Source organism: Numida meleagris, chromosome 1 (genome assembly GCF_002078875.1).
Source record: "Numida meleagris isolate 19003 breed g44 Domestic line chromosome 1, NumMel1.0, whole genome shotgun sequence".
Taxonomy (NCBI): Eukaryota; Metazoa; Chordata; class Aves; order Galliformes; family Numididae; genus Numida; species Numida meleagris.
In genome coordinates, this window is record NC_034409.1 from 26,397,475 (window position 1) to 26,421,315 (window position 23,841).

The following is a 23,841-nucleotide window of genomic DNA, read 5'->3' on the forward strand; positions in this document are numbered from 1 at the left end:
CCTCTTCTCTCTTGTAACTAGTGACAGGACGAGGGGGAATGGCCTCAAGTTGCGCCAGGGGAGATTCAGGCTGGACATTAGGAAACTCTACTTTTCTGAAAGAGTGGTCAGGTGCTGGAATGGGCTGCCCAGGGAGGTGGTTGAGTCACCGTCCCTGGAGGTGTTCAAGAAACATTTAGATATAGTGTTGAGCGACATGGTTTAGTGGGGTTATTGGTGGTAGGTGGATGGTTGGACTGGATGATCTTGTAGGTCTTCTCCAACCTAGCTAATTCTATGATTCTATGATAATGTGCATTAGCTGGTTCGTAAGTAATCTGAAAGAAAAAAGGAGTTATAATTTTCAATTTTTCAATTTTGACAGAAATGTTTGGGGTAAAATACTGAGCAAGTTTAAAGAGAAAGACTCCCTTAACACGTACTCAGCTTAAAGAGTGAATTTACCGTTGTTTACAGAGAAATATAATCATTCACCAAGTCTCTGACATAAATAGAGCGAGCGATAAGGCATCACTCAAAGTCTAGTCTTATTCTTCTTATTTCTATTTTCTATTATTTAAGTACCTGAAGACAAACAAGAGAGAGGCTCCCCTGAAGTAGTTTGTTCCAGACACAGAATTGCACACAATATCACTACCAGTAAGTTCAGTTACAAGAAGGAAGGAAAAGAAGTGGGGGAGACAGCACAGTAATAAATCTAAATCTGTCTGCATTCTAGGTAGGATGGAAGGACAGGAACAGGTTGGATACTGGAGACTACAAGACTGCATTGAAGGGAGAGAGATGGGCAAGGCAGAAGAAATAAAGACCTTACAGGTCTGTAGAAAGTCTCTTGACATTGCATCTATGCTATCCAAATAAGCAATGCTTGAGCACATTTCTATCTTCTGAAATCAGCTCGCACAGATCAGCCTAGATCTATGCCATTACACTCACATACCGACCGAAATACAGGGCTAGCATGCAAACTGTCTAACGGAAACAGTCGAATGTCTGGAAAATTTCTGGAATAAAGTTAGTTTGCAAAGACCAAAAATGTGGCAGGGGCCTGGAAATAATTCCATTCACTGCTTAATTTACTAATACGGATGTAGCCTTAATGCCTGAAACTCTGTTACTTCTGAAGTAGCCTCTCACTGGTGCCTCTTGGCAATTTTCCCTCGCTGCCAAGGTCAGACTGAAAAGCAAAATGAATGCAGAATTTTATAAAGAGAAGACTGCTTTCCCACAGTTAAAAAAAAAAAAAATCTGTGTTCCAACTGGCATTATTAATACACACTTTGTTACAAAATGTTTGGACATTTAAAAGAGTTCCAGTTCTAACTTCTTCCTTTGTTTGTAGAGTATAACAAAACCTGCTGGGAAGGTCGAAGTTCCTAGAAAACTGAAAGCTACCTGGCAACCTCTGTAGTAGAGCAAGTGAAGAAGGAAGAGCAGAGAACGACAGGCTGGAGGAATAAACACTACGTGAAACCCTTGCACAGTAGGACAGCACTGGGAAATGAGGACAAAATCATATGAAGTCTTAATGCAAAGAAAGAAAAGAAGAAAATGTTAAAAACAGGTAAGGATTCTAAGGCAAATATGAGGAGGTGAAGACGGGTAGCATTTCTGAAAAGTTGCTGGAAAACTAAAATATATGTCAGTGAAACTTTGTTTGATTGACATGTGGTTATCCTAGATCCAAAACGGCAATGTCCAGACAACTGAGAGAAGCATTCACCTTGCTCTCCTGTTTCCCGTTAAAACACTGCACATGTAGCTATGCCTCCAAACCTTCGAATTTTCTTCTGCACTTAAAGTCTAGACAGAAATACAGCTTACAGTCATTTCTTCAATAATATTTGTTGCCTGTTAACAGATATTACTATGTAGGCCTTAAACATCTCTATTTTTGTTTTTCTCCTGTATTCCCTTACTGCAAATGTCTCAAATACTCAGTTTTCTTAGTTTTGATCCTATCAAGCATCACATTTTGCTTTGGCCCACAAAAAAAAGACAATATATGATAGCAACGATATAAAGAAAATACACATCAAAACATGACCTACTTTGGTGAGATACAGACTTCTTATAAGAAATTATTTAAGACAACATTTCACTGTAATTAATCACTTACAAATAGGCCTTAATCTAAAAACAACCATACTTGTTGATCTCAATTTTTAGTATTTTATCTTTGTTCTTTTTGAATTATCATGCTTTCTAGAATTTTTCAAATGTCAATAAAGAACATTCACAGTAGGAAGGTATACCTGTAACAGATGTGTGCATCAGACACATGGAAGCCCTCACCTAGTAACTTTCTTTTTACCAGTATAAATCTTCACCTTCAGAAATGTGTTACTTGACCTCCATCTCATGTACACTACGTTCCAATATGGTCTACCTGAGGAGGGCAGCTGTCTCTTACATTTACTTCTCCAGTTACAAACACTGATTTGTTTTCATTTCTGTCTGCATCCTAAAACATGGTTCCAGATCCTTTCAGTTATTTCAGTTTAACAACAAAGTTTCCCCACCCTCCCTCCAACAACACCAGCACATTCCATTTCCCTGCCCATCACAGGTAGATCTTAACATCACTGTTTAGCTGTCCAATCCTGACAGAGGACATTGACAGAGACATTTTTCTGTTTTTCAGGATCTAATAATTCCATCAGAATTCTCCTTAAAGGATTACAATTAAATTCACAAAACTTTCCAAAATCTTAAAAGCATTCTGACAATTTAGAAAGACAATTAAGAAAGACATTGAGGCCCTGGAGTGTGTTCAGAGGAGGGCGATGAAGCTGGTGAGGGGTCTGGAGCACAGGCCTTATGAGGAGCGGCTGAGGGAGCTGGGATTGTTCAGCCTGGAGAAGAGGAGGCTCAGGGGAGACCTTATCGCTCTCTATAACTACCTGAAGGGAGGTGGTAGTGAGCTGGGGGTCGGCCTCTTCTCTCTTGTAACTAGTGACAGGACGAGGGGGAATGGCCTCAAGTTGCGCCAGGGGAGATTCAGGCTGGACATTAGGAAACTCTACTTTTCTGAAAGAGTGGTCAGGTGCTGGAATGGGCTGCCCAGGGAGGTGGTTGAGTCACCGTCCCTGGAGGTGTTCAAGAAACATTTAGATATAGTGTTGAGCGACATGGTTTAGTGGGGTTATTGGTGGTAGGTGGATGGTTGGACTGGATGATCTTGTAGGTCTTCTCCAACCTAGCTAATTCTATGATTCTATGAATTTATCTTCTAAATAAAGTTGTAGTGGGCATAGAAAGAACTTCCCAGCAGCTTGCTGCAGTACTTTCTACTCACATAGGAACACTTACATCAACTAAATAGCAGAACAGAATTGAATGAAAATCATCTACATGTCAGCCTCATTCAAGTCCCTAATTTTGAGTCAAACATGCAAGACTACAAATTTCTGTAAAGCCTGAGAAATGAAAATGTATGGGTAAACAACTGAATTAATTTGATATGTAGATGTTCATTAGAAATGTAGATTTAGAGGAATTCCAACCAAATTCTTCCCAAAATTATAAGATGTGCAATAATTATGATGATCCATCTAGCACAAAAGTTTTACAGTCGATAGATTCCTTTTCAACACTGACAATGTTGTGTAGTTTGGGTAGAATTCTGTCACATGTCGTGCCGCAATAGACATTTCACATAAAAAGCATTATTCATTATGAGCACAACTAACAGGATTTACATGAATTGTCACAGCTCTGCCAGAAATCAATAAAATGTATTTTAAAAAAAAAAAAAAAAAAACGAAACCCAAATTCACCCCTATGTTGAGACAGTCCTTTGAAACTTCAATAAACAAGTACAGTACCCATGTGCTGTAATCAATTTCCGTTAACTTGTTCATTCCATTACGGCATTCACCTTGTAGCTCACTGCACATTTAGATCTTGTTTAGATCATTACCTGCTATATGTTTGAATGCTGTGTCTATGACAGCATTTTGATGTGAGATTACATGTTCGCATTCATTATCCTGGTTTGTCAGTGGCCTTCAGTACTTTTTAAAAATGTAACTAACTCCACAGAACTACACCAAAGATCTACTACGTGATACATAACAGCCATTCCAGGTGTTTCTAGTTCACTCAGGCCTACCCACACATATTTTCTTATACAGTAAAAGTGAATCAAATTATTCATTACTACTTTATGCGACTACTTGTATAAAAGATGTCAACTCAACAAAGCACTCAGAAGTATTTTAGAACATGACTGAGGGTCACATGCAGAAGATATAGTTAGATATGCTTACTGTTTTGAAGTAATACAACTATTTGGGGCCAAACACACAGCTAATTTCAGGAAAACAGAAATTACTCAATAGAGACACAGATTGTTATTTTAATGGCATAGAAGATAACAGGACTTCAAAGCAAGACTTACGCTGCATCATGTCAACTGGGTATCCTGAATTTTAGTTCAAAATATGTCATTAGCATGCATGTATCTATTTTCAAAGTATGAAATAAAAAAATTAAAGTTATGTAGTAGTCAGACTACGTATTTTTAATTATATTTAAACTACTTCAAAACACAAAAAGCATTTTTAATGACTCTTACGTACCAGGGCTGCTCCAAAAGCAATGCCTCCTGTTTTATTATGTTGGCTCACAATGTCAGAGGTGGATATTGGTGGTATGGCAGTGAAAGTTGAACCTTCCCACCAATATTCCATTACATGTTGCTGCTGTGTGACAGATGGCAGCAGAGGGGCAGTCTGACAAATGGTGTACATGGAGTACATTTGAAGCAAAGATGTGTCATCGAATTACTCCATGTGGAAAAAAAATGGCACTCATTGACATTCATTGACGTTTGCTGAACATTTCTGAGACCAAACCCTAGATGTGACCACAGTGCAGTGGGTGTTGCATTTCTTCAGCAGTGGTGACCCACTGACTCCACTGGCAGAGATTTCTACAAGCACAGCCTACAGAATCTTGTTCATTGCAGGGCAAAAATGCACAGCTAGTGGTGGTGACTACATTTTAAAATAGTATTTTGTAGCTGAGAATTTTCTCTATCAAATACTGTTTTTGTACTCTTGGTATCTGTTGTAGATTCCATGGAAATATATAGGAGGCGTTACTTCCGGAGTTGCCTTATAGATTGCAGCACTGCCAATAGAGAAAAAGCAGTGCTCCTTTTATTCCAGAATCTAAGGACTGAGTTGGACATTTTCCATGACTGAGAAATACTCAGAAGCTCATAACTAGATGAGTACTACTGGATGCCATTATAATTAACAAGAACATGTGAAATAAATTAGTAGTTATGTTTTATAATCATTCCAAAATTAAATGAGCCTATGAAAAGACCTTCATACTGCTCTGATCTCATTAGTCAATTTTTACATGCCACTCTACATTAATATTTAGACAAATGAAGGCTGGATTTTGTTATCAGTGCATTCAAACAGAAGTGCTGTGGTGCAGGGAGCAAGCAATCACGTTTTTACCTGATACAGAGAAAATAATTCCTGAGCATTTCTTGATCTGTCAATCTCCTGCAACTGTATCTTTTCCAATTTTTCTTTTTAACAAAAGCTGCGTATTTACAGAATTTCACATTAAATTCCATACCACTAAAACTAATCTTGAATTTTCACAAAATAGAATTTTCTTATCAAGGTATCTCTACTCAATTAATAATGACAATATGTAACTGTGCACAGAAATAGTTCAAGAAAAAAAAATTTACAGAAAACCATTAAAAATGTAGTATTTAGTGCTTTGAAAATTTCCCAGTGACAGAAAAAAAAATGAAGACATGAACTGAATACATCATGTAATTCGGAAATGTCCCATTCACTCTGTAACCAATGCACAGGTTATATATAAAAGCTTATCTGAGGAAGGGGGCTTGAATGTAGGCTCAGATGTTTTTTCCATTTAGACCTTACTTATCCTGAAGACTAACAGGATATTGACTACCTTTACTTACCAAGGCACACTGGAGAAAATGGAGAGAGTACAAATACAGTACAAATAAACAGGAAGCCTGGAGCAAAGGAAAAATCACCCCTCCCCAGCCTTGTCTTCCCAAACCTTCACAGAAGCACTGTCTGAAAAGCTGGGTATACACATTAAACCACCCCTCAGGCAGGTCTAACTTGCTTGACTTGTACTTACATGATAGATAACCCATGTTGACACTAATCTTATAAGTATGCACAAGCCAATATCATATTCATGGAGATTTCTGAACTATTTATCCAACATGCACAGATACTATGCCTTACTTTATCTTCAGGCATGCCTGTCTTTCTTCTGAAAACGTATAATTTATTATAAGACAGCTCAAAGAAGAACCACTTCCACTTGTTGGATTTTCTTATACCTCTCATATTAAACTTAGGTAGAGGTTCCTTCCAACTTTTAACCATTCTGTGATTCTGTGATTCAGGTTACTGTGTCGGTAGGTGCAGCTTTTGCATGAAAATAAGAGAACAACTCTTGATCTGTCTGGAATTTGACAGTCTATTCATGTTAAACAACCAACACATATTCCTTCAACTACAGCCAAGGGAGATGACATTGAGAAAGACAAAGTATATAAACATAACCCATATTCGGAACCAATCCCTAAAGATACCTGAGAAACAGCACTTTTGTAATATTGAAACATGTCCCTACCAGTATGGAAGACAAAAATTAGGACTGTTAGATATTTCCACCTGTCCAGTAAGAATAAACTGCACATCAGGCTATGAGACCCAAAGTAAATTTATAGCCACAGTCAATAACTCCTTCTATGTACATTAGAATGCACATCTTTGAAGAGACAATGAAGGCCAAAAAAAAAAGATGATACTATTTCAAAAAGGGTCGCTGAATAAAAATGACTAAGCTTGTTACAAGGAAGAAAAAATGGACAACTAAAAGATTCACATTTTTATAGAAGGCACTGGGAATGACTGAAGACGCCTTGTGCAAGGTCAGAAGAAAGACTCGCAAGCTATCAAAAAAGACTGAGGAAATCAAGAGAAAAGAGCTGACTTGAACAAGCAGGATAAAGGAGGTTATTACAAAGAAAACTGCATCCTTCTAAAAAGTTCAAGTTGTGTCCAAGCAAGGAAAAGAGAAAGGATGGTAGCATCTGACAGGCTTAGATGTAAATGCAAAGTAACATGTCAAGAAGCTACAAGGGCTCACAGTTGCACATGGGCAGTGGTCCTGGAGTGGTGGGGACTGTCCATGGAGCCATCAGGGCAGGACCTGGTCATCCACAGCCAGGGAGCAGGGCACGCCAGGCCACGGGCAGCCAGGGCAGATGCAGCCTGGGGCACCAGTCACCTCCACAGAGAGAGGCCAGGGCTAGGGGTCAGAATCAGGCCCATTGAGTGGCTGGCCATACACAGCCCCTAGGATCCCATGTCCACAGCAGGAAGAGGAAAGATCCACAAAAAATTGTTTCTCCATCTGCTGCAGAGGAGACTTGAGAAGTTACCAGGCCAGACTCCTTCCTTACAGAGTTCTATGAGAAGTTCTGTCTTAAACTGAAGCACCATTAAAGAAGATGAGAGCAAGAAGACAAACTGAGCTCTAACAAATCGTTTCAGTGGAGTGTGTCCCATCAACAGCTCTAAAGGAACACGAATATGAAATAGCTGAACTAACAACAGCTGACAAACGTTTGCTTCAGATTGCCTTGGTATCAACAGAAGGTGGTGAATATGAAATCAATTAAAAAAATCTAGAGAAGATCCAGTAAACTACAGACCAGAACACCTAAAGATCACACTGGAGGACTTGGCAGAGACTACAACAAAGAATATGTGCATGTCAACACATATAAGAAAGAGCCTGCAACTCTCTTGGCAGAATAGCACTTGCTAATGTCAGTAGACCTAAAAGGTGTTATTTCATTTTTGATTCTCCTTTCACCCAGAAGTTTAGAAAAACACATCACTTTTGACGACAAGTTTCGCAAATTTCCTAGAATAAATTGGAAAAAATCAAGAGAAAAAAACAGGATAAATAGCAACAGAAGTAAAGAGGAAAAGGCAGAAGAGGACACTGAGAGCATGCTGTGGAAGCCAGGGTACGTACCCAGCAGGAGGGGAAAGGAAGGAAAGCACAGGTAAGCGCTGCAGGAAGGTGCATTAATGGAGTGTCCCGGGCTACGGGCTCTTACTGCTTTGGGATAGCACTGAGTACTCGTATGGTCATGCAAGCACAAGGACAAATGCAATTCCAGTACAGCAAATAAACGAGATCAACTCTGTTGTTATTTGAAGCATGCAGCTGGTCTGTCACACCACAGCAGATGCACTCAGATGCTACTCACAGCAGCTTTTCCACCTGCCTTATCGAGAGCCTTATGCAGTGACAACAGGAAAAGCGCAAGCAGCTGAAGAATCAAGTAATATAAGCAGGAGATAGGATTAAAGATGGAAAGGCAGATGGATGGAGAGGAAAAAAATAATTGAAGTAATGAAAGAATAATCAGAGAAATTGTTACAATGTGGGGTACAGATGATCATCAATATGCTGGTGTCAAAGGTAAAGTAAAAGAGATTAAAGCCATGGCTTTCTGATGTCATGAAACATTTATTTAAATATGACCCTGCTGCCCTGCACTGTATTGTAAAAGGACCTTTGGACAACTCCTGCCAGCAGTCACTGGAAGGCCTTGCACTGCAGTAGTTCTATACTGCCTGTAGGAAATTTTAAATGTCCTTGGCTTAAGGCAATTGAAGCTTTCCAATGGAAAACAAAAATAAATTTAATTTCACGTAGTGTTACCATTAAATGCTTTTAGTATAAGAAGTGCTTTCTGAAATACTACTAGGTGGAAGAGATTCCCAGGCTGGCTCAGGACTGACCTAACTCGACTACCCTTCAGTAGTGAAATTCCCTCTGAGCACACCTGAAATTCCTTTATTAGTGGATTCAAAAAACTCTGTAGGAGTCTTTCTAATGATTCATGACATCCATGAAAAGAAGAAAAAATCGTTGCATTGCAAGGAGTTCTAAATATCCTTTCCCTCCATAGTTCTGCAAGCAGGGTGACTCAGGAAGCCTCAGCTAGCAGCTGGCCTCCAGCTGTCCCTTCAGAAGGATGGTCGTCTCCCACGTTGTATCTGCCAGCCTTCACAGGAGATCTCAGATTTGCAGGACACAGAATCGAGCCCACTGTATCAGCATGAAAAGTCTATGCTATGTTCAGCGGACTTCACATTATTTTTAAAGGACTTCAACAGTGAGCAGTTCTAGCAACATTCAAATCTGCTCACCAAAATTCTTGCATTTGAAAGCTTACCTGAAAAAATTCCATTCATACCCTTCTTTCTTTTTGCATCTTATCCACTTATTTTTATCACGAACCTATCAATCATTTTCCTGATGACAAACTCCCCATACAATCTTCTTAAACTTTAGCCCAACTAATTTACATAAAATGTATTTTAATATGCTTGATGTCTGCATTAATCACAAAGCAAACAAATGAATTTTGGTGATAATTTAAACTTTATTTCATCATGTGCTAGGTACTAAAACTGTGTTCACTGACACACAGCAAAAAAAGAATATTTCCAATATATTTTTAATCTCTTTCATTGCTGAAGTCAATAAGCTCTGACCAAAAATTCTATGGTTAATTTTATTTCTTCTTTTTCAATCATTGAAGTGTAAAATAGAGGGATTTCAGTTGGTATTAAATGTTAATTCCAATACAAGTATAAATTCAGTGTTGCTCATGCACTTCTGTACTGTTATATGTGAAGAGAATCACAAAGCAACAGGTGACTCACATTGTTTGACTGGTCAGTACATGAAGTCAAAGTGCACTACCACAATTTCACTTGTAGCTAAGACTATCAAAATTCCAAAATTTCCTCAGGTAAAATCCTCTGAAAGGTACTTTTCTTATTAAAAAAAAAACAAAAAACAAAAAACAAAAAACAAAACAAAACAAAAAAAAACAGCTGTTGTACCCTACAGTCAATCAACAAGTGCTTTATACAATTATATTTGAAGTTTTTTTCACTTAGTGATATTCACATACAGTGGTTTATAGTGAGGAAACAATAGCAATCTCTAGCAGCTTTTATTGCTTCTATTTCAAACCACAGATTCCAAGATAAGTAGAACTAAAAGAGAAAGACAACTGAAAAAAAGCACAGAAAATGTACAGGAGGAACATGCCATTTTAAAATGCAATTTCTTCAGCTCTTTTGTGCATTTGTCCACGTGCGTTGTTTGTGAAGACATGGACAGGAATACTTTCCAAAATTTAGTTTCTGATACAGAGTACCACAGAGCACATTTGTGGGATAGCGCAGGATGGTCCACTGTCACTTTTAGAACGGATGGTGGCAGAATTACAGCACAGTCAGGGCAACACTCAGAGAACCTGAGATGATACAAGACCCAACAATGATTTGAAAGAACCTATTTTTTGTTGGCAGAAGACTAGAGATTTGTAGTAGCATATGGATCAAGACCCTTGTTCTCACAAACTGAGCTATCAGAAAGAAAAAGAAACCAGAAGATACCTTTATAAACATGAACTTGGGAGGAGTCTTCAATGAAACCTTTGGCTACAATACGCACAGATGAGATGATGGGGAGTACAAGGAATCCATCATTAGACAAAGGATGAATCTCCTGTAATAGATGCCCCTGGTCTTCTCACAAAAATGACACAGCCACCAGTAATAGCTATGACAGGTAACAGCATGTGAAGACATTAGCATACCAACTCCAAAAAGAAAGTAAAAATTTGATGGTAAGATAAAATTCCTAACCAAAGAAAAATGTTGCTTTTTTCATCAAAATAATCTTTTTAAAACTTCAATCACAAAGAATGGAGAAAGATGAACTAACCTTCTGAATGGAGCATGATGAGCCAAATGGCCACTGCCTCCACCCAGGAGCAGGTCATCTTGCTTCACCTTGGAGCACAGTTCTGGCTGCAGAACAGAGTATCCAGAATGTTCATTCTGCCACACAGCTTAAGCTGTTTCACACAGAGTATTCGTTTTGCGGACTCCCAGTAGTGTTAAATACATCACTACAGTGACATTCCCCTACTGCAGACCCAAGAGTAGCAGCAGGATAGGAAGGACCTATGACATGTAAATGTGTGTAAGAAACCAGAACCACTGCTTTTGTTCCGGGACTACCAATATAGAACTGCAGGCTTCGCACCCAAATCTGCGTAGTGCTGATATCCGTAAAGGTGCTGGGTAGGCTCACAGTAAATTTCCCTTTCCATCTACAAGAATGATGAATGCAAACCTCTTCAAAGGTACAAGATGTAGTTGTCCCACTACCTCAAAAAGAGAAGAGGTTGAGTGGAGAGCAACAAGGTTTGACTCTGGACCTAGTCCTTAGTTCCATGTTTCTGATCCTGAAAACTGTGTCCTTAAAAAGCCCATGTTTTCAGAGATTATAACCATCAGAAAGCACAGATATCTCTGATTTTTATGTATTTTCAGCTCTTCTATAGATTAACTAAGTCCTTCTAGAGCTTGCTTTACTTTATTCCTTGCTGGAGAACATCAGTGTGATATGCCTTATGATGCCCAGAGACGAGCACCAAAGTGATTCATAAGTTCTACAAATTGCCTAAGCTCCAAGAGAAAATGTCTCATTGAGAATGAAGACCCAGATCTCAGAAGTGCTCCATGTGGCTTTTCCAGCCTTTTAATGAGGTAAATCAAACTGCCAGGAATGGTTAGAGATATGAAAAGATCTCTGCTGCTGCAGACACCTTGTGGATCTTTTACTGTACCTGAGAGGATAAGTTTAGTAAGGAGGATTTAGAAAACATTCAGCACTCCCACTTACAACTGAAGACTCATTTCTCCTATATGCTGTACAAACAACAGAAATACAATTTCCCAGGGACAGATGCTAAAGGAAACAAAATGAGAATAACAGCAGAAGCAATGATTCAACATGCTATCAGCATGCAATCAGCATGCAGGCATACTATTATATCTTAGAAACAGTTAATTTCCTCATATGTTTGCTTAGTCCTGGAAAAAAAAAAGCAATTTATTGAAATGCTCGTTAACTTTTTTTTTTTTTTTTTTTTTAATAAATCAAATCCATTTTATGTATATAGATGTACTGGGGATTTCAACTACCATATTTTTCTTTTTACTGCTGTAACAAAAGAGAAAGCTTTCATTGATTACGTGCATCCTTTGCCTCTTCCAGCTCTCTAATTACCAGTTTTTTAAAAACTCTTCCTTATTCAAATACTTTGTTATAATGTTTATACATTTATTTTATATATATACTGATCTTGCTTTGCACAATTGCTTTTACAAGTACTTATATTTGAAAATAAACAAAATAACTCCTGAAGACTTTCAAACATATCAAGAGTATTTTTGCTAAAATGCAAACATTCAATAATTCTGATAGATTTCCAAGTCTATGATTTATTATGATTTTGAACATAATGTTTTAAAATATTGCATTTATGCACTATTTATGTGACACTTCCACACCATACTGCCACAAAATTACAATGTAAGGCTATGGCAAGAATTGCTCACCAGTACAAGCACAAACACAAGTCAGAAGTGACAAATGATGCACTGACCCATGAACAAACAGTATTTATTGCTACATTTGTGACTTTTTCTGTTATCTCTAATGAAGATAAAATTGAAACATATATATTTTATATGTAAATATATGACATACCACCAAGCTCTCCAGTTTTGCATATTTTCATGGTTGAAGAATAAACTCCGGAAAATATTAACCACCCACAGAGATCACCTTGACATGCTTTTGCTGCAGAAAATAGAACATTATACAAACTACTGAAGCCTGAAGCATACTCAAAACATCACATCCTATTTGTAAAATGCACAGAAAGAATAATGGGATTGGTAAGAACATTTAAAAAGTAATGTGTTATATTCATTTTTAACTCCAGAAAACAAAGGAGTTTCTCAAAAAGTAGACATGCTAACTTTGCAGCAGGCTCAGACTACAGTGATCATCTCTTGGACTAAGCTTAGTTTCATCTATATGTTTTCAAAGACATTTAGAGTAAATTTAAACCACACTCACATAAAACGTGTGTGCTTGATAAAAATGCAAGAGGACAAGCTACTAGACAACCAATGCTCTTACGAGAAAAACTGGCAATCACATCAGAATTTCCCAAATCCATATTTGAAAGGGATTTAATATTCAATTTAACTTACTTTGAAGGACAAGAACATTTATAAAAGCCTTTTTGTTAGATTACATTGTACATGTAACTATGCCTGTTCTTGAATTTAGAGAAACCAGTGCGAAGTTTTCCAATGTACTTTCATTCATGCAGACTGCAACAGGACTTCTGGCCCTCAAGAAAGGGAAGAACTTATGCAAGTTAAACCCAGTTATGATTTCAAACAACTATTTTTTTTAAAAGGAATTGCAAATAAAAACACGGTATTACAATTATGGTAGTAAAAATAATAAAGTTATTGACTCAAGAAAAGCCTTCCAGTTCTAGACACAGAGGCAAACACAATCACAGGGAATTCACGCTGCATATTAGCATGAGAAAGTAGAAAGTAACACCAGCTACTAACAGGAGTGTCACAGAATTGCAGGGACCTCCAGAGATTATCGAGTCCAACACTATACAGATCCTGTACTGGTCAGTACCATGCCTCATTCCATGTACAAAAGGAAAAAAAATGAATTATTAAAGTGTATTACTAAACCTATTTCATTTCTTAATTTCTCTGAGTCCTCAACAGACGGAGAAATACAAACTCAACAAAGAAAATGACACAGAACAAGGACTTATAAACTTTTTTATCTGTGAAGAAAAAATACAATCCAATTTCTCAAGACAGAAAACATCTATTCGCCTATTTGCTGAGCCACCAATAAAATCAAAGAACATAAAAATGGGAAAGAGTCACTAGAGATCATTCCCTGTGTTCACTGGAAAGACATTAGGCTTTCTACTACAGAAATTACTGAGATACTCAAGAACTTGACAGTCTTTAGCAACTTTTCTAGGAACACTCAAAAAAAAAAAAAAAAAGAAAAAGCCAGAAAAAGCCAGAAAAATCAAAAGGATTTCTGATATTCCAGTAAGGTCCTTCTGCACTGCTGGGGGAAAAAAAAAAAAAAAAAAAAAAACAGGCCAGGCAGTGGAGAGACAGAAAAGGACAGAGGAAGAAGGGGAAGAAGAGTGGGAGGGTAGAGGCACAAGTATACTACCTCAGCTCAGTTAACATCTTTGCTACACTCCGAGTCTCATATAACCTTCACTAAATACAAAGGTATGAAGACATTTCCTCCAGTCCATTACAAAACAGTAACTTCAACATATGGCACAGTAGAACTCCTGCAGGATTGGGCTACTGAAAAGTCTACTGGACACTTCCTACACTTCAGTTTTTCTCCTTCATAGTTTTTGGGCCAGAATGAATCCCTCCACATTTTCAAAACAGTTCACATTTTTGTGAGGATTACAAGTTTCAAGCTACTACTATTAACACTGCCTCTGTCAGTCCAAGTCACTTTTTTTTGAAGGGCCTACAGTCCCTCCTCCCCCAGAGAGCTAGGGCTTGAAAGTGAGGGAAGAGAGGACTGGTATGGAAAGAACTAACAGAATACTCAGGGAGAACTCAGATGAACATCCAAAGGTTACATGATGATCCAATACAGAAATTGGTAAATTGAAGAACTCCTTACTGGAAAATCATTCTGTTTCACTGTATGTTTCATGCAAAATTTGTTTAGATACTTTGTTCTATCATTAGTTCAGGTATCAAAACCAAGGTTTTCTAAATCAGTAAAGTTATCAAGTAATTGAAATACAATTAAGCTTGCTTTTAGGTGTCCTTTGTATCTTCTGTGCAATCTGTTTTATTCATGGGGTTATCACTCCACATATGCTATAAAAGCCACCAAAGCTAAAAAGTTAAATCCAGAACTCTGATGAGAACAGGCTGGGTACCACATATTATTACTTTATTACTTTATTATTACTATTATTACTTTCCTGTTGTCCCTGAATGGCTAAGCATATTTGTGATTACCCTCAGTTTTCTATCGCATTTTTCCTACCACACTCTCCATGTTAACCTGACCTGCATCACATAAGTGCTACTGCAGACCTAAGGTCTTAAGAGATGTGCCATCTTACTTGAGTCCATATTTTCAAGCATACTTAGGCACATAAAAAGAATTCACAACCACTGATTTAAAAGCATCTAAGAACACTGCCTGCCAACTTCATGCCAATCAGTGGCTCCAGATGACAAACTGTCCACGTACTGCAGACAATTCGGGAGAATATCTAGCTACACATCTAGGCCTCTTTATAAACATGGTCATGAAGGATAAACCCAACAGAACATGTGTATCTCAGCCCAGATACAGCAAAAATCTTGAGCAGGAACAGCAAGAAGATTATAACAGCAAAGTAAGTCCATTGTATTCCTGTCACTACACCCAAAAATTCAGTGTTTTCTCATTTCCACCACTGCTATCTCCAGCGGCAACCAGCGACAACATTAAGAGTGGAAAGAGTAGCAAAAAACTGAACCAAAAAACAAGTACCTCTGATAAATACCTCTGATTAAGTAAAAAATGAAACTATGCCAATGCTGCTGCCCAAAAATGTCTGCATCTCTGAAGTAAGCATACTGTGTTGCACATAGATTAAACGGAGTATCCACTAATCTAAACAAAGTCATATTCAAACAATTTTGGCTACTGCTTGGTTTACTCCTTCCACACCCAAGGAAAGATGAAGTTATATGAGATGAATATAAAATTATCAGAAAGAGTGTCTCGCAGATGTGTATTTCCTGAAGATTTGTTGAACTGCTTTTTGACATATCCTCTCCTTTCTTCTGAATTAACTCACCAACTTGATCCTCAGGAACCTTTCAAAAATGGAAGTCAATACATTTCATAATTTCACAAGTTTTCACAATAATCCAATGATTTTTTTTAAAAATAAGTCACTTCATCTGTCATTTTCAGTGAAAACAAAAACTATCTTTCAGAATGACAAATGAAGTAAAATAATGTAAAAACTTCAGAAATCTCATATACACTTTCTGTCAGTAGTATCTACTACTCATAAACTTTACAGGTGAGAGAAAAACGAACCACTCAGAGTGAATCTCTTACAAATCTCAATTATAATTCCGTTTTTTTTTTAGAATATATCTCACACATTTTGGCAAAGCTTCACTCACTATGTAAATCTCCAAAGTAATGTACTGAACGAAACAGGTGTATAAACCATTTCATGAAGTAAAATTCTATGAGCAATTAGCTGCTGAAGTGTCATCAGTCAGATACTGAGAGCTCTTTCACGTGCATTGTCACTGCACTCTTAGCAAATCCTCAATACAGTCATTATGGAGGAAGAAATTGAGACTCAACAGAAGAGGCACACAAAGCATTTAGAAAAAGCTGCACACAAAATGTGGTGCAATATGAGTTCAATTCTCTCCTTAAGCAACAGATGTGAAACAGTACAAGCACAAAGATGCTACCTACACAATACAGAGAGCAGTTAGGCAAAAGAAATAAAAAACCTTATCTGAACACAGAACTGAAGGAAAAAAAAAGACTGTGAGGGTGAGGCACATGAGGACATCATGGCCTGGAAAGCAGCTGGGTTTGGAGGATTACGGTGGACTCCAGACCAAGGACCAATATGAGGAGAAAATGGTAAATAAACTGTCAGCTTTTTAAAGCTTCCCCCCCCCAGTTCTGGTGTTCACTTCAATTTTTGCAGCCATTTAACATATGTGAACAAAGATAGCTGAATTAAACCTCCTTTTACCATAATTAGATAAGAAAAGTTCATAGACAGTTATGGTTTGTCAGTATTTGAAAATACTGACAGCAACTTAAAATAAGTTATTGCTGCAGTTGTAAACTACACTTAAAAGCCAGATGCTAGAATCATAATTTATTCACGTAGAGGCAGATTACTTTGCACTGTCAGGGGTCCTTGGATAGCGAAAGCAATATGCAGCACGTAAGGATGAGAGTTCTAACTTCAGAAGCCACAAGATTTCAGCCTCAGCTGAGTGTTAGATTTGCTGCCTATTTGGAAGCTACTGAGAATTGAATTAAAAACATTAATTCCGGTGGAAAATAGAGAGGTTCACTTGTAATCAAAACCTAGTAGACTTCACTACAGCAGTTATATTTTCAGTAAAAAGCAATGTCAGTGTTCAACACCATCTTGATATGGCTCAGCAGAGTATTTACAGACACGTGCAGCATCTTTTACAAACTGATACACCAAAGCAGCGTTCGCGCTTTCAAAAAGTTTGGATTTGATGTCTGACAAAAAAACTAAAGTGAAATTTCCTCTGCCTGGCTATGGAGCATGGTGGTTCAGTTCTGTCCATCATTTCCTGCTGTTTTACAAAAATAACTAGGGAGAATTCCTATAAATTCCTATGAAAAAATCCTGTTTTGTAACTGTAAACAGACAATATGAATTGATACAAATATTATATTGGCCAAATTCACAAAAATGCCAAGTACTTTCTCTCAAGTGATAATCCTATCATGGTTAAAATCTGCTGAAATCAGGATATGCAAAAAAGCTCTTTCCCAGTTCTTTTTAAGAATATTCACACCACCAAGAATATTCACAAACATTCATCAGCATGAACTAGGATCATCACCCTAGTTTAAAATGACTTCCCACAAAAGCTGGCTCCAATGCAGTTCCCACCTTGATCCCCAGAACATGTCTTTAACAAAAGTTTCTAACCGGACAATGGAGGGAAAGAAGAGTTTTCTGAAGAGACGACAGAATCCTACAGTGGTCTGAAATGCTGTCTGAAGGAGCCTCTATCTCCCCAGGGACTATTGGCAGAGATTATGTAAACCACCTTCCTAGCCTAGAAATAGACCGGGAGAGGACATTTTTCCTGGTACATAGACACTTCAGAATAGCAACAGCCGAAGTTGTATTTTCTTTTAAAAGTTGAGAAGGCAATAAAATACCTCCTTCACATCTCTGTTAATATGAGACTTTTGATCTTTACACTTCTTTCCTGTGGCATCTTTACTTTAAAAAAAAAAAAAAAAAGCAGAAAATGATTTTCACATACCAGACAATGTGTTTACTGCTTCCAGCACAGAAAACCATCTGCTTATTATCTCTGATAGTATGAGACTTTGCTCTATTCTCTGCTAGGCCAGCACAGCACTGGCAGTGCTGCTCACAGGTGTAACCAGAACACATGATAACATAGAATGAATTTTTGTGTAGTAAAGACTGTGTCAATGCCACCTTTAAAAGAAGACTTGTCAACAAGTGGCACTGGTGTGGTGGAAGGAAGGCTGAAAGATGAGAATCTGAGCAGTCCCCGATCTTGCTTAGTTTGCCCCACTGCTGCAGATCCCCTGCTTCCTTTGCTCATTTTTAAGTAGTACTGAATTGAAACACTGTTGCAGGACTCAAGGATCTCTATTGGAGTAAGTCCTCCACTTCAAATAGCTCTATAAAAGGAGTAACTGTACAACTAACAGTCTTCCATGAACAGCTGGCAACTTGAACAGATGTTCTGGTACTGAGCATCACACCAGTTAAAACATGCTTTGCATCCATATTACAAACCTTACATCTGGTACATGAACAAACATGTTTGTGTAACCATTAATGCTTCCATTCACCTATTTTAAAACAGTGTCTGTAAACCGTTGACAACTGAAAATGCCAACTGTAAAACTTTGGGTTGTATCTCTGTAGTCCACATACCTACCAGATCAGTTCAATTAATCATAACCATTAACCAAATACATTAAAAACAGAGATGTCAGCTTCTCAAAGGATTGGTAGAGAACTATATGAAATACTTACACCTCAATACAGCTCTTCAAAAACATCTGCTTTTCCCCACACATCAGTTCCCTCTTAACAGTCTGTTGGTGCAACACTGTGCTGACACACAGCTCTAAGCTGGAGTGCAAAAGTTGTTTGACATTCTTCTAAGAGTAGGGAGATTGTTCAGATTGGCTTTAAATAAACAATATACAGATGTGAGTAAGTATCTCACATTCTTTTGGAATTTTGGTTAAATTCCAGCTATTTAATTAAAAAATATTATTTTAGAGAGATACTGGTTTACATGGCAAGGTTTTGGTAGCTGGGAGACTGCAGAGAGGTTGGGCGGGGAAAGGTGGGTTTAGTTTGCTTTTCTCACTGCTGTAGTCTACTATCAGTAGGCAAGAAATTACACTAACCTCCCTTACCCTGAGTCTGTTTTTCCCACGATGGTAATTGGTAAGTGATCTCCTTGTCCTTACCCCAACCCACGAGCCTTTTTTGTTTGTATTTTGTTCCCTTGTCTTTCTGAGGAAGGAGAGTGAGAGAGCAGTGTGGTGAAGCTTGGGTGTCTACCAGTGTGAAACCACCACACGTTACAGCGAACAACTACAGAACAGAAATCACAATAACACGTGAAATACGCTAAAATCTTCCAAACTGAATGAAAAATATTCAAATTTATTTTGAAGCCTTACAGAAAAAAAAATCATTGAAAAAAAGGCTGAATATGAAATATACTTGGAGAGGGGGGATTCAGTACTATAACCAACAGTGTTGCTAAACTCTTAGGGCTACAGGAACACAAACTCCACAGCAAAATTACATATCACTATTTTAAAAAATTTTGAAGACTAATCAGAAGTCTTCAGATTCGGTAAAAAGAGACTGCAGGAATTACAAAAAAAAATGTAATAAAAAGGAGCTAAGCTTAAGTAAGACAGGAAAACAAACATATTGGAAACTGACTGATAGCAGAGATCATGTGTCATATAATGACAATCAGCTTCTCTTTGAATAGCAATAATTAAATGGGTGAGGAAAAGGCAGAATTAGTACAGCCTGCTGAGGAAAACAGAGTTAGAAAGACTAATGGGATGAAAGCATTTTAAAGGTTATCAGTGTATGAAGAACAAACTAGAAAGTAAAAGCATTTTAAAAGACAAGAACAAAGAAAAATGAGGATCAAATGGATATTTGCTACAATTTTTTTTTTTTCAATAACTGTGATTTTAAGGATTCTGAGGTATTACAAGGAAGTCATATTTTCAGACCTGAAGAAAAGAATGAAACAGGTTGTGGAAGCGCTCCTTAAGTATTACAGAGTTACATCCTCCCACTGTCCATGCCATACCTGGTCAGGGAATGGAAAGACATCCCAACCATCACATGAGACTTCTGTCAGATAAAGCCTACCTGGCTGAGGCGCTCCAGACTTCAGCAACATTAAATACCCGCAATCAGCCAGGCCATCAGCAAAAAACTTTTTAATTGTCGGCATGTGTTCACAACTGTTTTCACTTCCATTTTAATTCATCTTTGTGATGTTTGATCTTACTTTCTTGTGGCTATGCAGACAGTATTGATGGAAGAAAAATCTGAGGTTTTTCTATGCAGAACAGTTACTCTCCAGTTGATGTCCTTTTTCAGGATTAAATCTTGTCTGCCCCTGAAACACTTCCCATGTAAGTTACACTTTACTGCTATGCTTCTATCAAATTTGAACCCTGTGAGGTGCTATCTCAACTTCCTGTATATCTATATGGCAGACCTAGTATCTCATGCTCCACACTGAAGTATCTTTGATTTTATCTCTTATTTAATTGCACTGAGGTTCAGTCCATGCTCCTCTTTTGGCTATAAGTAGCCAACTCAAACTGCATCAAAACTGGCAGTCTTAGACCAGCTCTTTCTTTTTTCTTCCACATCATGAAACTTCCTGATGGTGTTTTATTGTTACTGGAAGAGTATTAGTGCTCCACACTAAACCTGGCCTGAAAGTCAGCTATTATATAGTCTCCACACTAATAACTACCTGCATAATAAATGAAGCTGAATATAGCCTTCAAGATGATTATTTTTCTACAAATATAGAAAAGATTATAGGAAGGTGAAAATACAACACTACAGGAAAAAAAAAAGGCAGAAAAGAAATGAACAAAGGAGCAAGGGAACATAGGTACTCAAGGCAGGTAAGCTTTTCACAGGTATTTCAGCTGGATTGCAACTTCAAGCAATATAGTTTTATAAGTGTTTATTAAAAAAAAGAAAGGAAGAGAAAATACAGTAGGGACTCTGAGCGAGGCAATTCAGAATGCTGCTTGGGGTCTTTGCTTCAAGTCCAAAGGGCCTTTTTTTATTTTCTATATGAAAAGCAAAAAAAAAAAAAAAAAAAAAAAAAAAAAAAAAAAGGAAAGAGAATAAATAAAGCCTTCCAGTTTTAAGCACACGTACACACACCCATTCACATGATGTACACACACCCACCAACAATTTCAGAGAGAAATGAACTTCTGTCTACAGTTACAAATCCTGCAATCTTCCTTTGAATCCATGTCACAATCATTTTACTCACCTCCCTGTATCCTATTTATACAAAAACAGCTTCAGTTCTCACATTTTTTAAGAATGCCTATAACAACGTATCCTTAAGACATATCCTTTAAGACATATCCTTATAAATATTCAAGGATCACCTCCTCCAAGCTCAGAAGCAATGAATCCCAACAGACAAAGTCAAGCAAAAACACCAGGAGGCCTGCATGGATGAACAAGGAGCTCCTGGACAAACAAGCACAAAAAGGAATCCTACAGAGCATTCCTTCCACTCTACAGAGGGTAGAAGCAAGGACAGGTAGCCTGGGAAAAATAGAGAGAAACTGTCCAAGCAGCCAAGGACTGGATTAGGAAAGCTAAAACCCTGACAGAATTACATATTTCCAGCAATGTCAAAGGCAACTAGAAAGGCTTCTATAAGCAGTAAAAGAAAACGAGAGAAAATGTGGACCCTCTCCAGAAAGAAACAGAAAACCGGGTTACCTGGAATATGAAGAAAGCTGAATTACTCAGTGAATTTTTGGCCTCAGTCTTCAATGGTATATGCTCTTCTGGTTTCACCACTCCATGAAACTAGAACATTTTTCTGCCTTTTGTATAAGACAGATGTTGGTAATGAGTGAAACACAGGACTATCTTGACCCTAAACGTATCCAAATGCCTTTATTTGGGCTGTGTAGACAAAATTGGGTAGTAAAATCCACCTAATTCTGGCTAACAGTAGTCCTCTGCCCTGCCCGGCCTGTAGTGACCTACCCCAAGCCACTGTTGTGCTGTTGGCACAATGTCTACTGTCCCTCTGCCTCCAGTCCTTCCTTGTTTCCCCTCCATTTCAGTCCACACAGACCCTCAGGGAAAGAGCTAAGGTCCAGCCCCACCAAGCCCAGCCAGGTGCCAAGAAAAGGCATGGCGCAGCGCACACTAGACATGAATTGTGAATGCCTCACGTGGTGCACAGCAATGTGTGCTGAGAAGCAGGGTTCAACAAGGCAGAGAAGCCCTGTCTGTAAGCTGGTCTGCCAGTGAATCCAACTCAGCTGCAGAGAAATTCTGATAAAGGGGAGAGACCTTGTCATGTCCAACGAGAGGCCCAAAACTTTCACCCTTTGTTATAGCAACACCCAATACTGTAATGCTATAAAAAAAAAAAAGACTGCCATTATCTATCACTGTGGGTTGCTTCAGAATAAAGATTCAATACAATGAGAAATACAGTTGCCCTTCAACTGGGGACCTAATGAGAGCTAGATTCTTTTTTTTTTCTTTTTTTTTTTCCATCTTTTTTTTTTATTGTGGAACGATGCTCTACACAACATGTAAAAAACAGTGCCAAGTATTATGCTAATAGGACGACAGGAGAGCTTCAAGTATTGCTTGGCAGCAGACTAAGACTAAAGAGAAGGCAGATTTTCCACTCTTCAAAATTCCTCAAAAGCAGACAATAAGTTTAGTAAGTTAATGAAATGTGAATCATACCAAGAAGAATTGTCTATGACATATACTCAGTTGAGCAAAACTTTACAACGTGAAAAAAAACACGTTACGAAAACATTCAGAATTATACTGAGAACAAAAAGGAACCATTTTGGTATTTCCATATAAGCTTAGGGACAGGAAAGTGCAATAAAGGCAGGTGTAAGCACAGATAGACACACTGCTCTTGGACATATTAACTAAAATATTGTTAGTTGTTTGAAAGAAAAAGAAATCTCTTGAAAATTATTCCTTTTCTACAACTGACTTTTTTTCAGATGGCTAAACCAAATATGAAGGAAGATCGTATAAGAAATAAGATAACAATCCAAACTTCTAGGAAGTTTCTGCCTAAAATGATATGCCAAAGTCTTTTTATGGCTAACATTTATGGCTAATTGTGTCTTTCTGATAAACAACAGACTGGAAAATTTGGGTAATATCTGCAGTAGACAGGTGAGTATATGAAAGTCTGTATGATAAGAACATGTACATACGTATTGAAAAATGTTATTGAAACAAAAATAAGTGAAATTCAGAGTTCAATATTGGAAGTATACAGAATGCCTGAAAAGGTAGAAATATAATTCATTCTACAACCACCAAAACTTTCATTACTTCACACCCACAAGAAAGGATGCTATACTTAAACAAGCTTAATTAAACCTGCAGTCTTTTCCTCTTACTGAATGTGTAAATCACTGTTTATTACTGGAGTGAACACAGAATCCCACTCTCCTCAGGACTCGCATGTCTTTGGATGTTACACCTCCGTAGTTTCACTCCAACTGTGCTAGAAATTATTTTCAGCTGGCCCAGAGGCATTGTAGAAAGCTCTTGCCGCCATAAGCAAGACCAATATTTGATAGCTAACTTAGGATTCCTGCTGCTTGAACTGGTAGAGAACAAGCATGTGGTAGAAGCGATGAGCTTGTTCTCCTGGGGGTAGGGTGCCAGCTGCACTATAACAGAGAGATAGTGTGGAATTAATAGTGGCC

The 23,841-nt window shown here is 37.9% G+C and overlaps 1 protein-coding gene across 1 annotated transcript in view; it reads right to left on the minus strand.

Annotated features, from left to right (window-relative positions):
- The window catches only part of FOXP2 (forkhead box P2), a 356,192-nt gene that overhangs the window by 296,371 nt on the left and 35,980 nt on the right, over nucleotides 1-23,841 (minus strand). The gene's annotated exons all lie outside the window — the stretch shown is intronic.